The 14,870-nt window shown below is 38.6% G+C and overlaps 1 protein-coding gene across 1 annotated transcript in view; it reads left to right on the top strand.

Moving 5' to 3' along the window:
- The window catches only part of NR2E1 (nuclear receptor subfamily 2 group E member 1), a 116,218-nt gene that overhangs the window by 18,611 nt on the left and 82,737 nt on the right, over window positions 1-14,870 (top strand). The window lies entirely within an intron of this gene.

The raw sequence follows: 14,870 nt of genomic DNA, 5'->3' as shown, positions 1-14,870 counted from the left end.
CCCTAGTAGCTCAAACAGTAAAGCATCTGCCTGGGTTCAATCCCTGGTTCAGGACGACCCCCTGGAGAAGGAAATGGCAACCCACTCCAGGATTCTTACCTGGAGAATTTCATGGACAGAGGAGCCTGGTGGGCTGCAGTCCTTGGGGTCACAAAGAGTCAGACACTACTGAGTGACTAACACACACACACACATTCTGTTTATAGGGGGCTTCCTTGGTGGCTCAGTGGTAAAGCATTCGCCTGTCAAAGCAGGAGGCTCCAGTTCCATCCCTGAGTTGGGAAAATCCCCTGGAGAAGGAAATGGCAGCCCTCTCCAGTATTCTTGCCTGCAAATCCCATGGACAGAGGAACCTGGCAAGCTGCAGTCCAAGAGATTGCAAAAGAGTTGGACACAACTGAGTGACTAAACAACAACATTCTATTTATATTCTAAAGACTGTTGAAAGAGAAATTTAAAGCTCAAGATTACTAAAGTCATTTTTCCTGGAGATCTATAAACATGAGATAATTAGCCAGCTCTCTAAAATAATGATCTCTTGGAAATCCTTTTACTTTCCTCTTAAAATATATTAAAATATCATCTACCCCATTATTAGAAAATATATTGATTAGGTGAATATAATGCCTTAATGACAGAGACCTGTGGGTAATAAATTTTTTCCAGAAATGATCTGCCTTTACAACATGGTCATCCTGTGAATGACAAGACCTTGATGTTGAGGATTTTCAGCAAGTCCTCATCTCCATAATGATAGTAAGCACTTGGTTATTTCTCTGCTTTATCCATGATTAGGCCTTCTGGATCCATATGTAAGGACAAAATGGACAAGAAGAATTGCTAAGATATTAACTCTCTATTTATAGTCCAAGTTTTCAGAAATCTTTTAAGCCCTAGGCAGTTGTACATTCAGTTGAGTTCAGTTCAGTCACTCAGTTGTGTCCGACTCTTTGTGACCCCATGAATCACAGCACGCCAGGCCTCCCTGTCCGTCACCAACTCCCGGAGTTTATTCAAACTCATGTCCATCGAGTCAGTGATGCCATCCAGCCATCTCATCTTCTGTCATCCCCTTCTCCTCCTGCCCCTAATTCCTCCTAGCATCAGAGTCTTTTCCTATGAGTCAACTCTTCGCATGAGGTGGCCAAAGTATTGGAGTTTCAGCTTTAGCATCAGTCCTTCCAAAGAACATCCAGGACTGATCTCCTTTAGAATGGACTGGTTGGATCTCCTTGCAGTCCAAGGGACTCTCAACAGTCTTCTTCAACACCACAGTTCAAAAGCATCAATTCTTCGGCACTCAGCCTTCTTCACAGTCCAACTCTCACATCCATACATGACCACTGGAAAAACCATAGCCTTGACTAGATGGACCTTGTTGGCAAAGTAATATCTCTACTTTTGAATATGCTGTCTAGGTTGGTCATAACTTTCCTTCCAAGGAGTAAGCGTCTTTTAATTTCATAGCTGCAATCACCATCTGCAGTGATTTTGGAGCCCCCAAAATAAAGTCTGACACTGTTTCCACTGTTTCTCCATCTATTTCCCATGAAGTTGATGGGACCAGATGCCATGATCTTAGTTTTCTGAATGTTGAGTTTTAAGCCAACTTTTTCACTGTCCTCTTTCACTTTCATCAAGAGGCTTTTGAGTTCCTCTTCACTTTCTGCCATAAGGGTGGTGTCATCTGCATATCTGAGGTTATTGATATTTCTCCCTGCAATCTTGATTCCAGCTTGTGCTTCTTCCAGCCCAGCATTTCTCATGATGTACTCTGCATAGAAGTTAAATAAGCAGGGTGACAATATACAGCCTTGACGTACTCCTTTTCCAATTTGGAACCAGTCTGTTGTTCCATGTCCAGTTCTAACTGTTGCTTCCTGACCTGCATACAAATTTCTCAAGAGGGAGGTACTCCCATCTCTTTCAGAATTTTCCACAGTTTATTGTGATCCACACAGTCAAAGGCTTTGGCATAGTCAAGAAAGCAGAAATAGATGTTTTTCTGGAACTCTCTTGCTTTTTCCATGATCCAGCGGATGTTGGCAATTTGACTCTGGTTCCTTGGCCTTTTCTAAAAGCAGCTTGAACATCTGGAAGTTCACAGTTCACGTATTGCTGAAGCCTGGCTTAGAGAATTTTGAACATTACTTTACTAGCGTGTGAGATAAGTGCAATTGTGCAGTGGTTTGAGCATTCTTTGGTATTGCCTTTCTTTGGGATTGGAATGAAAACTGATCTTTTCTAGTCCTGTGGCCACTGCTGAGTTTTCCAAATTTGCTGGCATATTGAGTGCATCACTTTCACAGCATCATCTTCCAGGATTTGAAATAGCTCAACTGGAATTCCATCATCTCCACTAGCTTTGTTTGTAGTGATGCTTTCTAAGGCCCACTTGACTTCACATTCCAGGATGTCTAGCCCTAGTATAATTGCCTGAAATTTACTTTGGAACAAAGCTATTCCTCTTCTTAAAGCCAAGACATGTCAGTAGGTCACTTTCAGCAGCTTTGAATTCAGCTCTCTCACCTCACCAAGATTCAAACTTCTACACTAAGTTGCTGTTCCAGTCTACCCTTCAGAATAGTAATTAATCTTAATTCAGATTAGAAAACCCATAATTGCAACATCATCTTTAAATATACCCTCTACTTCAGTCTTAGAAATGATACATCTAAGTTTGAAAAGAAGTCGATGGGATTAGAAGCAGTATTGAAGACAAATTCTAACAGGAAACAGTTTTTTTTTTTTTTAAAGCATTGTTTTAAATATAAAGCTACAAAAAATAAATATACAGCTACATATTTATTGAAAATTGATTCATATGTGATGGACAAATCACTTCCCAAATGTGCTTCTTTGTAAAGCTATGAAAAGCAAGGAGAAGTAGGTAGGCCATACATTATTGAGTGTAAGGTCTTCTCAACCTTAAATGCTTGTACAGGATATTCTTTTTAAAACAAATGTAGTGAAAATTCCCCTTTTCTTCCTTGAAGCATCTGTGAGTCTTTCTTTAGATAAAATGAGCTTTTTTGGTGAGCACATGACAAGGAAGAGGTTCAGTGTAACAAGCAATCATGTTATTTTAAAAATCTCCATCTCAAATTAAGTTTACATATGGCAGCTTTTTAGAGAGGCTGGGTTGCAACATGTGAGCAATTTAAAAGTGTAACGTTTCATTTACAGGTTCAGAGTAGCTTTCAATTCCCATACTAGTGTGCTTCTAATTAAATCTTAATTGTACCATTCATTATGAATTGAAAGAAACACTGATATACTGGATTTTCTACAAGAGGAACACAAGATGGCCCTCATAAAATAGCTGGCTAATCCAAAGAAAAGGAGTAAAATGTAGAAATGATCCTCAAAATTAAAACCTAACATTTGAAGTTGCATGATTATTAAATTATCACAAATAATCTTTTTTATAGACCCAAATGATATAAATATATATGATTAGTTACAGTATATCACCAGAATGCATGAGGAACAGTGAGTGAGTAGATAGCAAATGTAATGAAAATGACCCATCCTATCATTTAAGTTGCTACTTTATCGTGTATCAGTTTAATATATCCTTGTGAAATAAACATTTTTAGTTGGTTTATCTTAAGGTCAGAAGAAGAAAGGACCAAAACTGTAAGTGAGGCCAGTGCTTCTTTCTCATGGGACAGGAGTTTTTCTGAATTGTAGGATAACTACATTTGTCTCATTATACCTCTTTGGCATGTGCTTGGAATCTGAGTTTTCAACATAGCATGAAATAATTTTCAAAAATAAATCAATGCCCCTTCCATTTTTAATTCCTCCTGTTTATAGTCATCATTCCTGAAATCTGGTGACTTTGAATTTAAAATTTAAATGAGCTCGTTCTCTTGTAAACAACTCTATAGAGAATAAATGAAACAATAACTTTAAAAAAATATCCTAAGAAAGTTTCCATGAACCTTGTGGAACTGAAGTTGAAAACAAAAGGTGTATTTCTGATATCCAGAGAGCTGGAAGATAGCATCTCAGCCCTAGGTTTTTTGATTGTCTGGAACTGACCATTTATTCTTTTTTAGATATAAAGAAAATACATAATAATGTACCAAACACCCGTGTATTCACAAACCAGATCTTAACAATTAACAGTCTGTTGTGTTGTTTAAAGTCATCTTTATAAAAGTAATTTTTAAAATTCTCCTTCATTTTTCCTCTAATCCCATTCCCTCCTATTCCTTTCTCCCCAATCCAGGCTATAACCCTCCTAATTTGGTGTGAGTATTAGTATCTATGATAGTGTTAGTTGCTCAGTTGTGTCCAACTCTTTGCAACCCCATGGACTGTAGCCTGCCAGGCAACTCTGTTCATGGAATTCTCTAGGCAAGAATACTGGAGTGGGTAGCTATTCCCTTCTCCGGGGGATCTTCCCAACCCAGGGATTGAACTGGGTTCATGAACCCAGTTCATGAACTCAGGTCTCCTGCATTGCAGGCAGATTCTATATTGTCTGAGCCACCAGGGAAGCCCATTAGTATCTACTGCTTCATAACAAATTACCCCAAAACTTGATGGCTTAAAACACCACCATGTATTACCTCATAGTTTCTGTATATCAGGAATATGTGTGGTGTAGCTGGATCGTCAGGCTCAGGATCTTTCACAAGGCCTCCAATAGAGTGTCAGCTGGAACTGCAGTCATGCCTAGGTTCAACTGGGGCAGAATCCACTTCCAGGTTCACTCACTGGTTGTTGGCAGGATTCAGTTCCTTGAGAATTGTTGTACTGAGGACTACAGTTCCTTCCTGGCTCTTGGCTAGAGGCTGCCTTCAATTCTTTGCCACAAGAGCAGCTCACAACATGAAACTTACTTCATCAAAGCTAGAAGAGCCAGAGCCAACAAAGGAGAAGTCACAGTTTTTTATACTTCATCTTGAAAGTGACTCTGTTCATTACAAGCAAGTCACTAAGCCTAGGCCAAACTTAAGGGGAGGAAATTATACCAGAGCATGAAGTCTAGGAGGCAGGATTCATTGAAAGCCATCTTGGGGGCTGGCTAATGTATATCACTTCATGGCAAATAGATGGAGAAACAATGGAAACAGTGGCTGACTTTATTTTTCTGGGCTCCAAAATCACTGCAGATGGTGACTGCAGCCATGAAATTAAAATATGCTTATTTCTTGGAAGGAAAGTTATGACTAACCTAGACAGCATATTATAAAGTGGAGACATTACTTTGTCAACAAAGGTCCATCTAGTCAAGGCTAGGGTTTTTCCAGTGGTCATGTATAGATGTGAGAGTTGGACTACAAAGAAAGCTGAGTGCCAAAGAATTGATGTTTTTGAACTGTTGCGTTGGAGAAGACTCTTAAGAGTCCCTTGAACTGCAAGGAGATCCAACCAGTCCATCCTAAAGGAGATCAGTCCTGGGTGTTCATTGGAAGGACTGATGTTGAAGCTGAAACTCCAGTACTTTGGCCACCTGATGCGAAGAGCTGACTCATTTGAAAAGACCCTGATGCTGGTAAAGATTGAGGGCAGGAGGAGAAGGGGACGACAGAGGATGAGATGGTTGGATGGCATCACTGACACAATGAACATGGGTTTGGGTGGACTCCAGAGTTGGTGATGGACAGGGAGGCCTGGCGTGCTGCGGTTCATGGGGTCACAAAGAGTCGGACACAACTGAGCGACTGAACTGAACTGAACTGAACTGAATGTATATCTTTAAAATAGCTAATCATTATATCAGTTCAGTTCAGTTCAGTCGCTCAGTCGTGTCCAACTCCTTGCGACCCTATGAATCGCAGCACGCCAGGCCTCCCTGTCCATCACCAACTCCCAGAGTTCACTCAGACTCACATCCATCGAGTCAGTGATGCCATCCAGCCATCTCATCCTCTGTCGTCCCCTTCTCCTCCTGCCCCCAATCCCTCCCAGCATCAGAGTCTTTTCCAATGAGTCAACTCTTCGCATGAGGTAGCCAAAGTACTGGAGTTTCAGCTTTAGCATCATTCCTTCCAAAGAAATCCCGGGGCTGGTCTCCTTTAGAATGGACTGGTTGGATCTCCTTGCAGTCCAAGGGACTCTCAAGAGTCTTCTCCAACACCAGAGTTCAAAAGCATCTATTCTTCAGTGCTCAGCTTTCTTCACAGTCCAACTCTCACATCCATACATGACCACAGGAAAAACCCTAGCCTTGATTAGACAGACCTTTGTTGGCAAAGTGATGTCTCTGCTTTTGAATATGCTGTCTAGGTTGGTCATAACTTTTCTTCCAAGTTGTAAGCATCTTTTAATTTCATGGCTGCAGTCACCATCTGCAATGATTTTGGAGCCCCAAAAATAAAGTCTGACACTGTTTCCACTGTTTCCCCATCTATTTCCCATGAAGTGATGGGACCAGATGCCATGATCTTCGTTTTCTGAATGTTGAGTTTTAAGCCAACTTTTTCACTATATACTTTTGTATAAATACCTATCAGTGAACATTTTGTATATATAAGTATGTAAATGTTACATGTTTTCATTTACAGAAATGGTTACGTAATGTGTGAATTATTATGCATCTTGCTCTTTCATCTCAATATTATATTTTTGACATCTATTCATTGATCAATTTAGATCTAGTAAGTACCTTGTATCCACTCTTCAGTGTTCAGTCTATGGATTAACACATTTTACTGAAAATTCTACTCATTCATTTTCCTATTAATGGACATTTATTTCCTTTTTTATTTTTGGTGTTACAAATGAAGTGACAATTAACATCTCTGGTTATGTCTCTTTGAGTACATAAGCAAGAGTTTCTAAAAACCTAGAAGTTATTGAAATATTATTATATATTTGCAAATTGTTCTTCTAAAGTGATTATACCTGTTTATACTTATGCCAGTAGTTTAAGAGATTTACCTTTACCCAGCTTGCATGCCAACCCTTAGCTGGTAATACATGCTATCTCATTGTTATTTTACTTTTTTTCTTTTTCCTGATTACCTATAAAGCTGATCATCTTATCACATGTTGATAAATCATTTGGATTTTTTAGTCTCTTTAGTCTCTGGTGTTCACATACTATGACCATCTTCCTACTGGATTGTTTGTGCTTTTCATTACACTTTGATTATATGCCTTTTGTTTTATAAAAAACAGTTTTAATATAGCCAAATATTAGTTCTTGGCCTTTATGATTTATGGTTTTTGTTTCTAGTTCAAGAAATCTTCTGTGATCCAAAATGCTAAAGACACTGTCTATATTTTCTTCAAGCAGTTTACAAGCTTTGGGTTTTTACACTTAGAGCTTTAATCTATTTTAAATTTGCTTTTCTGTTTTGTGTGAAGTAGGGATCTTAATTTTCTGTATGGAAAGTGAGTTCCAACTTCATTTATTAACTCATCTGTCCTCTCACCCCTGATTTTAAATATCAATTCTGTCATAGATTAGTATCCCTTAAAGGCATGAGTTCTGTTTCTGGAATTTCTGTTTCACTCAGCTGATCTCTTTGAACATGCCTGAACCAATACCAAACTATCTTAATTGCCAAAACTTTATAATTACTAAATACTTTAAAGAACAGGTCCCACTTCCTTGTTCATTTTTTTTCAGAATTGTTTGGAATATTTGTAGATATTTGTTCTTCCATTTGCATTTTAATCAGATTCTCAAGTTGCATAAAAATCCAGGTGGGATTTTTATTGGAATTATTTTAAATTTACACATATCCTGAAACTGAGTCTTCCCAAACAAGAACATAGTATTACCTCCATTTTTAACAAGCCTTCCTTATATCCTTCATAATATGCTGTAGTTTTCTTCTGTAAAAAAGTATACATCTTTTGTTAGATTTAGTCCCAGATACCTTATAGTATGTTTAATATAGTGAATGTTATCTTTCTTTCCTGTTAGATTTTTAATTTTTTATTGCTGATTTATAGAAATGCTGTTGATTTGTATGTTATAAATTTCACCATTAATTTTACAAGATTGCCTATAATTTACCTTAAATTTTCCATGTAGATTATTGTAGCATCTTCAAATAAGAGCCATTTTTACTTTTTCTTTCGGGGTGTATATTTGTCATTTATTTTGCGCATCCAGCATCTCAGCTCCTTTCTGTGTTTAAGGAATTTCCTGCATTATGAGTCTGGTTGTAAGACAAAGACTTCTTCCTCGTTAGGAGCTTAAAATATTTCAGACTTCTCTCCCAGCCTTCTTTGCAGTTGAGGAATAGGCATTTAATGACTCTGGTAGTGATAGCAGTGACAGTAACAACAGTGATGGAGCAGAGGTAGCGTTGGTGTCAGCAGGAGTAGCAGCTGCAGTCAGCTTGCAGGAGTAGACGTGACAGTGGTCCAACAGTAATGTCTGAGGCTCAATGGTGGCAGCAGAGGATTTCTTCTCAGACTGTTTCTACCACATGTTATGGGCTCTTGTGGAAATGCAGCCATAAGCCTGGTGTTTCAACTCTCCCAATGATTCTGTGAACTGACAGATATTCTCGTAGTAAGCTCTTTCTGCTTAATCAGCCAGAGTCAACAGTATCTATTGCTCATAACTAAGAACAGTAAAGCATATATTTTAGATCTTTAAACCTCTAAATCTCAGTGGATTTCCAAGGATCTCTGTATAATGTTGAATAATAGGAGTGATAGTATATAGTATTATCTTGTTTCCAACTTTAAAAGGGAATTTTTCTGAAGTTTTAAAATACTTAGCATACTGTTTGTGTATGTTTTTAGTAGATACCAAATAATCAGGTTAGGGAAATTCTCTTCTATTAATATTTTACTGAGAGGTTATTTAAAGTCATGAGTGGGGATTGCATTTTATCAAATGATTTTAAATGTATCTTTTGAGATAATCATATAATATTTATTCTTTGGTATGTTAATATGGTCAATTAAATTAATAGTTACCTAAAGTTATCATTTTTGCACTCAATTTATTTTGCATTTGTGCTCATGAGATTAAAGTTTTATTTTCTTCTACTTCACTTTGGGTTTCAAGGTTATTCCAGCTTCATAAAATGAATTTGGTAGCTTTCCCTCTCCTTTTTTCTAGGACAGTTTGCAAAGATACAATTTTTCTTTCTTCATGGACTGGTATAACTCACCTATGCCTGTATATTAATCATGTTTTTTTAATGTTTGATATTTTATGATGCCTTGACATCTTGGGGCCTTATAGACTTGAGGAGGGACTGCTCCTTCCTGGACTAGACTATTCAGAGACATAACAAACAATTTTGCCTTTGAGCATGTCTTTGTTCCTGAATTTCCAGATGTACAAACTGGATTTAGAAAAGGCAGAAGAACCAGAGGTCAAATTGTCAACCTTTCTTGGATCATAGAGAAAGCAACGGAGTTCAGGAAAAACATCTACTTCTGCTTTACTGACTGCACTAAAGCCTTTGACTATATGGATCGCAACAAACTGTAGAAAATTCTTAGAGATGAGAATGCCAGACCACCTTACCTGTCTCCTGAGAAACCTGTATGCAGGTCAAGAAGCAACTGTTAGAACTGGACATAGAGCAACTGACTGGTTCAAAACTGGGAAAGGAGTACAAAAAGACTATATTGTCACCCTGCTTATTGAACTTTTCTGCAGAGTACATCAGATGAAATCCTGGGCTGGATGAATCCCAAGCTGGAATTAAGACTGCCGGAAGAAATATCAGCAACCTCAGATATGCAGTTGATACCACTCTAATGGCAGAAAGCGAAGAGGAACTAAAGAGCCTCTTGATGAAGGTGAGAGAGAAAAATCTGGCTTAAAACTCAGCATTCAAAAAACTAAGAACATGGGATCTGGTTCCATCACTTCATGGCAAATAGATGGAACAATGAAAACAGTGACAGATTTTATTTTCTTGGGCTCCAGAATCACTGCAGACGGTGACTGCAACCATGAAATTTAAAGATGCTTGCTCCTCTTTCAAGAACATTCTTTTGGACTCTGTGGGAGAGGGACAGGGTGGGTTGATTTGGGAGAATGGCATTGAAACATGTATAATATCATATATAAAATGAATCGTCAGTCCAGGTTCGATGCATGATACAGGATGCTTGGGGCTGGTGCACTGGGATGACCCAGAGGGATGGTACAGGGAGGGAGGTGGGAGGGGGGTTCAGGATGGGGAACACGTGTATACCCGTGGCAGATTCATGTTGATGTATGGCAAAACCAATACAATATTGTAAAGTAATTAACCTCCAATTAAAATAAATATATTAAAAAAAAATGTTTGCTCCTTGGAAGGAAAGCTATGACCAACCTAGACAGCATGTTAAAAAGAAGAAACATCACTTTATTGACAAAGGTCCATATAGTTAAAGCTATGGTTTTTCCAGTAGTCATGTAGAGAGGTGAGAGATGAACCATAAAGACAGCTGAGAACTGAAGAATTGATGCTTTCAAATTGTGGTGCTGGAGAAGACTCTTGATGGCTTGCCTGGTGGCTCAGTTGTTAAACAATCTGCCTGTAATGTAGGAGACTGGCTGCAGTGCAAGAGATCTGGGTTCGATCCCTGGGTCGGGAAGATCCCCTAGAGAAGGAAATGGCAACCCACTCCAGTATTCTTGCCTGGGAAATCTCATGGACGGAGGAGCCTGGTGGGCTCTAGTCTGTGGGTTCATAAGAGTCAGACATGACTTAGTGACTGCTTGAGAGACCCTTGGACAGCAAGGAGATCAAACTAGTTAATCCTAAAGGAAACAACCCTGTATATTCATTGGAAGGACTGATGATGAAGCTCCAGTACTTTGGCCGCCTGATTCAAACAGCCAACTCATTGGAAAAAAAACCTGATGCTGGGGAAGGTTGAGGGCAGGAGGAGAAAGGGGCAACAGAGGAGGAGATGGTTGGATAGCATCACCAACTCAATGGACAGGAGTTTGAGCAAGCTTTGGGGTATAGTGAAGGACAGGGAAGCCTGGCATGCTGCAGTCCATGGGATCACAAAGAGTCAAACACAACTTAGTGACTGAACAACAACGTCTTTGTTGTGCAAACCAAACAACCCTAGTCTAGATCTCCCTCCTTTTATCCGAGTGCTGTAGTCTGGGACTTTTATCCCCCAGTGGTAAATCATCCTAGGGCCAGTAAACTGGACAACTAGGAACTACCCCCTTATAGCCCAGAGCCTGCCAGAACTGCCAGCCTATCCAGTTCTAAATGTGCTCAGTTTGCCTACCATGCCCCATCCATTCCTTCCCACTAAAAACCACAATCAAGGAGCTGGTTATACCTTCCTCCTTGCTCCTTCTGCCTCTTGATCATCCCTGCTTTCATTTGTGGCCCTTCTGCTTGGCATGTTGTGCCTTCTATTTCTAGAGATCTGAAAGTATAAAAACTTCTTCCTTCATGACAATAACTTTTGTGGCTTAAGGTCTTAATACCTGATTAAAATAAATCCTGAGTATATTTTAAAACAGCCTTATACTTTTCAGAGGAATAGTTTTCTATACCAGTAAAATTTTCTTAACAGTTATTGCTCTATTCAGTTTTTCTGTTCCTTCTTGACTGTTAGTGATTTTTATTTTTCTAGAAAATTGACTATTATATCCTTTTCCAAACACACCGGCAAAATTAATAAAATGTTCCTGATTTTTAAATTATTTACAACTTCTGTAGTTGTGTTGCCCTTTAAAATTTCTAGTAATGTTCACTTAATGCCACTATCTTATTTTCTTGATTATGTTATAAAAGGTATGTCTATCTTTTTGGTCTTTTCAAACAAACTGCACTTGGTTTTGCTAATCATATATTTATTTTTCTGTTTGTTTTCATTTTAATTTCTAATTTTATCTTTATTTTTTCTTTTACTCTACTTTCTATGGATTTTTTTTTTTTTTTGTAGCTTCTGGTGTTGAATGCCTAATCCCATTTATTTTTAGTTGTTCTTATTTTCAAATACATTCTCCACTCCCCAGTTTTAAAGAACTCCCCATGTTCAAAGAACTCAATTAGTGTAATACTCCTGGCCTCTCCATCCCTTTACTTACTTCACTGCAGAGCAAGTAAAGAGACTTATTTGATTGGTGAATTTTAGAAGAGTTCTAAATTCTTCTAAGAACTAAGGACATTTAGCTTAACTCTTCTCCCTTCTTTTTGAAAGTTAATGACCAGCAAAGACCATGAGCTCTCCTCTGCTATCCCATGATATCTCATCTCGACCGGATCCAGTGTGAGGGAGCCTGTCCACACCTAGTGTTCTTGTGTATAAACTCCCGGTTCTGGACCTGTGTTCCCACCTGGTTTGCTACTGTTTCTCCATGAAAGCAACCTAGTCCCTTAAGATTGCCATCTTTCTTACCTTCCTGTGTGTCTTACAGAATAAAAGCATATTCCTTAGGGTTTGTAAATTGTAGAGGCCATGTCAATGAAGTATACTTAATATTCTTCCAAGTTATAGTTACTGTGAAAATCATATAAAGGTATTAAATGAATATTGGAATAGTGGGGGGGGAGTGGCTAACAATGATTCAACATTATAGAGCAGCCATTATCACTATTCTTTATATATTCTTTTGCCATGATATATATATATTTTCGTACTTGTAATCATGTAACATATCTAGCATATATATTTTTCATGTCTAGTACTCTTGTCTGGAAAATCCCATGGATGGAGGATCCTGGTAGGCTGCAGTCCATGGTGTCGCTAAGAGTCTGACACGACTGAGCGACTTCACTTTCACTTTTCACTTTGATGCATTGGAGAAGGAAATGGCAACCCACTCCAGTGTTCTTGCCTGGAGAATCTGACGGGGGAGCCTGGTGGGCTGCTGTCTATGGGGTCGCACAGAGTCGGACACGACTGAAGCGACTTAGCAGCAGCAGCAGCAGAATGTCTTCATACTTATAATTTTCAGTGACAGCATATTTCATTGAGTAGACATTTCATAATGTAACCACACCATATCACTTTCAATTTTAACACTGTAATAAACATTTTCACATATTTTATATTTCCTATCTTTTAAATTTTTCCTTGGGATTAATATTTATAGTTGTTGAATTAAATAAAATGATCATTTTTGTGAATCTTCATGTGGGTTCCAGTTATATCCCAAATAACTGTTAGTTTATAATAATTTATGTAATGCACAAGTACCTCAGTTATACCAAAACCTTGCCAAAATTGGATAATTTAAAAAAATTTAATATAGGTGGGTTTTTTGTTATTAACTAGTACATTTGAACATATTTTGCTTTCTATAAAACCAGATTTCCCTCTCTTTTTTTTGGGAATATCTGTGATTTTTCCTACTGATTTTTTGAAGTTTTAATGTTTCCTTTTTCAGTGTGTATGAGTTATTTATATAAGATATGAATACTTTTGAGATACTTGCTATAAATTTTCCCTGGTACTTAAAAATATTTGAGATAACACACAAAAAGATATACATAAGCTTAAAATTAATATAAGGATTTTTTTAAAGCTGGGGAAAAAAAAAAGGAATCTCTTATGCTAATCATACTGCTGCTACTGCTGCTAAGTCGCTTCAGTCATATCCGACTCTGTGCAACCCCAGAGACGGCAGGCCTCCAGGCTCCCCCATCCCTGGGATTCTCCAGGCAAGAACACTGGAGTGGGTTGCCATTTCCTTCTCCAATGCATGAAAGTGAGAAGCGAAAGTGAAGTCGCTCAGTCGTGTCTGACTCTTCGAGACCCCATGGACTGCAGGAGCTAGCAAATGACCTATTGTGAAATTTAGCCCTATACTTAGTCTATCAACATGAGGTTCAACTCCTGGTCTGGCACTTACTATTTACCTCTAATTTACCTATTTAACCACATGAAGCCACAGCGTTCCCATCTAGTAGCAACTGTACTTTTATAATAAGGAATAAAAGAAAAATGTGTAGAATTCCTGGCACCTGTTATTGGTAGTTACAAAATTCTCATTATCAGAAAATGACAAACATAATTATCCTTTATAGAAGATGAAACTTTCCTGGTACTAAATTCTTAAAATTACCACCTATCACATATATAGTTCCCCTTCTTTCTTCTCAAAGCTGGGGTGGGCTTAGTAAAGCATGTGGTTGAAAAGAACCATGTGACTAATTCTGGCTAATGAATTTTGAGCAGATCTCTTTTGGGCTAGAACATTTGACTGTTTATACAAGACCTTTCAAAATCCTCTTTCTATTGGTCGTGGCAACTGGCAGTATTGGAGAAGGTAATTTGTTCCATTAGCCTGGGTCTCAGAGTGGAAAAGCAAGGAGCAGAAGCCTCTAGCCTCACTGCAGTGGCTATGTAGCATGGTTGGCGGTTTAGTTGCTAAGTCATGTCTGACTCTTGCGATCCCATGGACTGTAGCCTGCCAGGCTCCTCTGCCCATGGGATTTTCCAGGCAAGAATACTGGAGTGGGTTGCCATTTCCTTCTCCAGGGGATCTTCCCAACCCAGGAACCGAACCTGGGTCTCCTGCATTGCAGGCAGATTCTTTACCAACTGAGCTATTCATGAGCAATAAATAAATCTTTGTTCTTATAAACCACTAAGATTTGAGGTTGTTACTAAAACATAACCTAAACTCTCCTAACTGAAACAAGAAAAATAAGTTTCTTCATCCCTACATGTTACTGCTCTAGGGACCTCTATAAATACATGAGAAAGCTGCAAAATTGACTTGTGCTGAACCCCTGTTTGGGCTTCCCAGGTAGCATTAGTGATAACCTACTTGCTGATGCAGGAGACATAAGAGACTCAGATTCTATCCCTGGGTCAGAAAGATCCCCTGGAGGAGGGCACACAACACACTCCAGTATTCTTGCCTGGAGAATCTCATAGACAGAGGGGCCTGGCAGGCTAAGTCCATGGGGCTCAGAGAGTTGGACATGACTGAAGCAACTTGTCACACATGCACGCAC

Source organism: Bos mutus, chromosome 9, assembly GCF_027580195.1.
Source record: "Bos mutus isolate GX-2022 chromosome 9, NWIPB_WYAK_1.1, whole genome shotgun sequence".
NCBI lineage: Eukaryota > Metazoa > Chordata > Mammalia > Artiodactyla > Bovidae > Bos > Bos mutus.
This window is presented reverse-complemented; position numbering and strand designations above follow the sequence as displayed.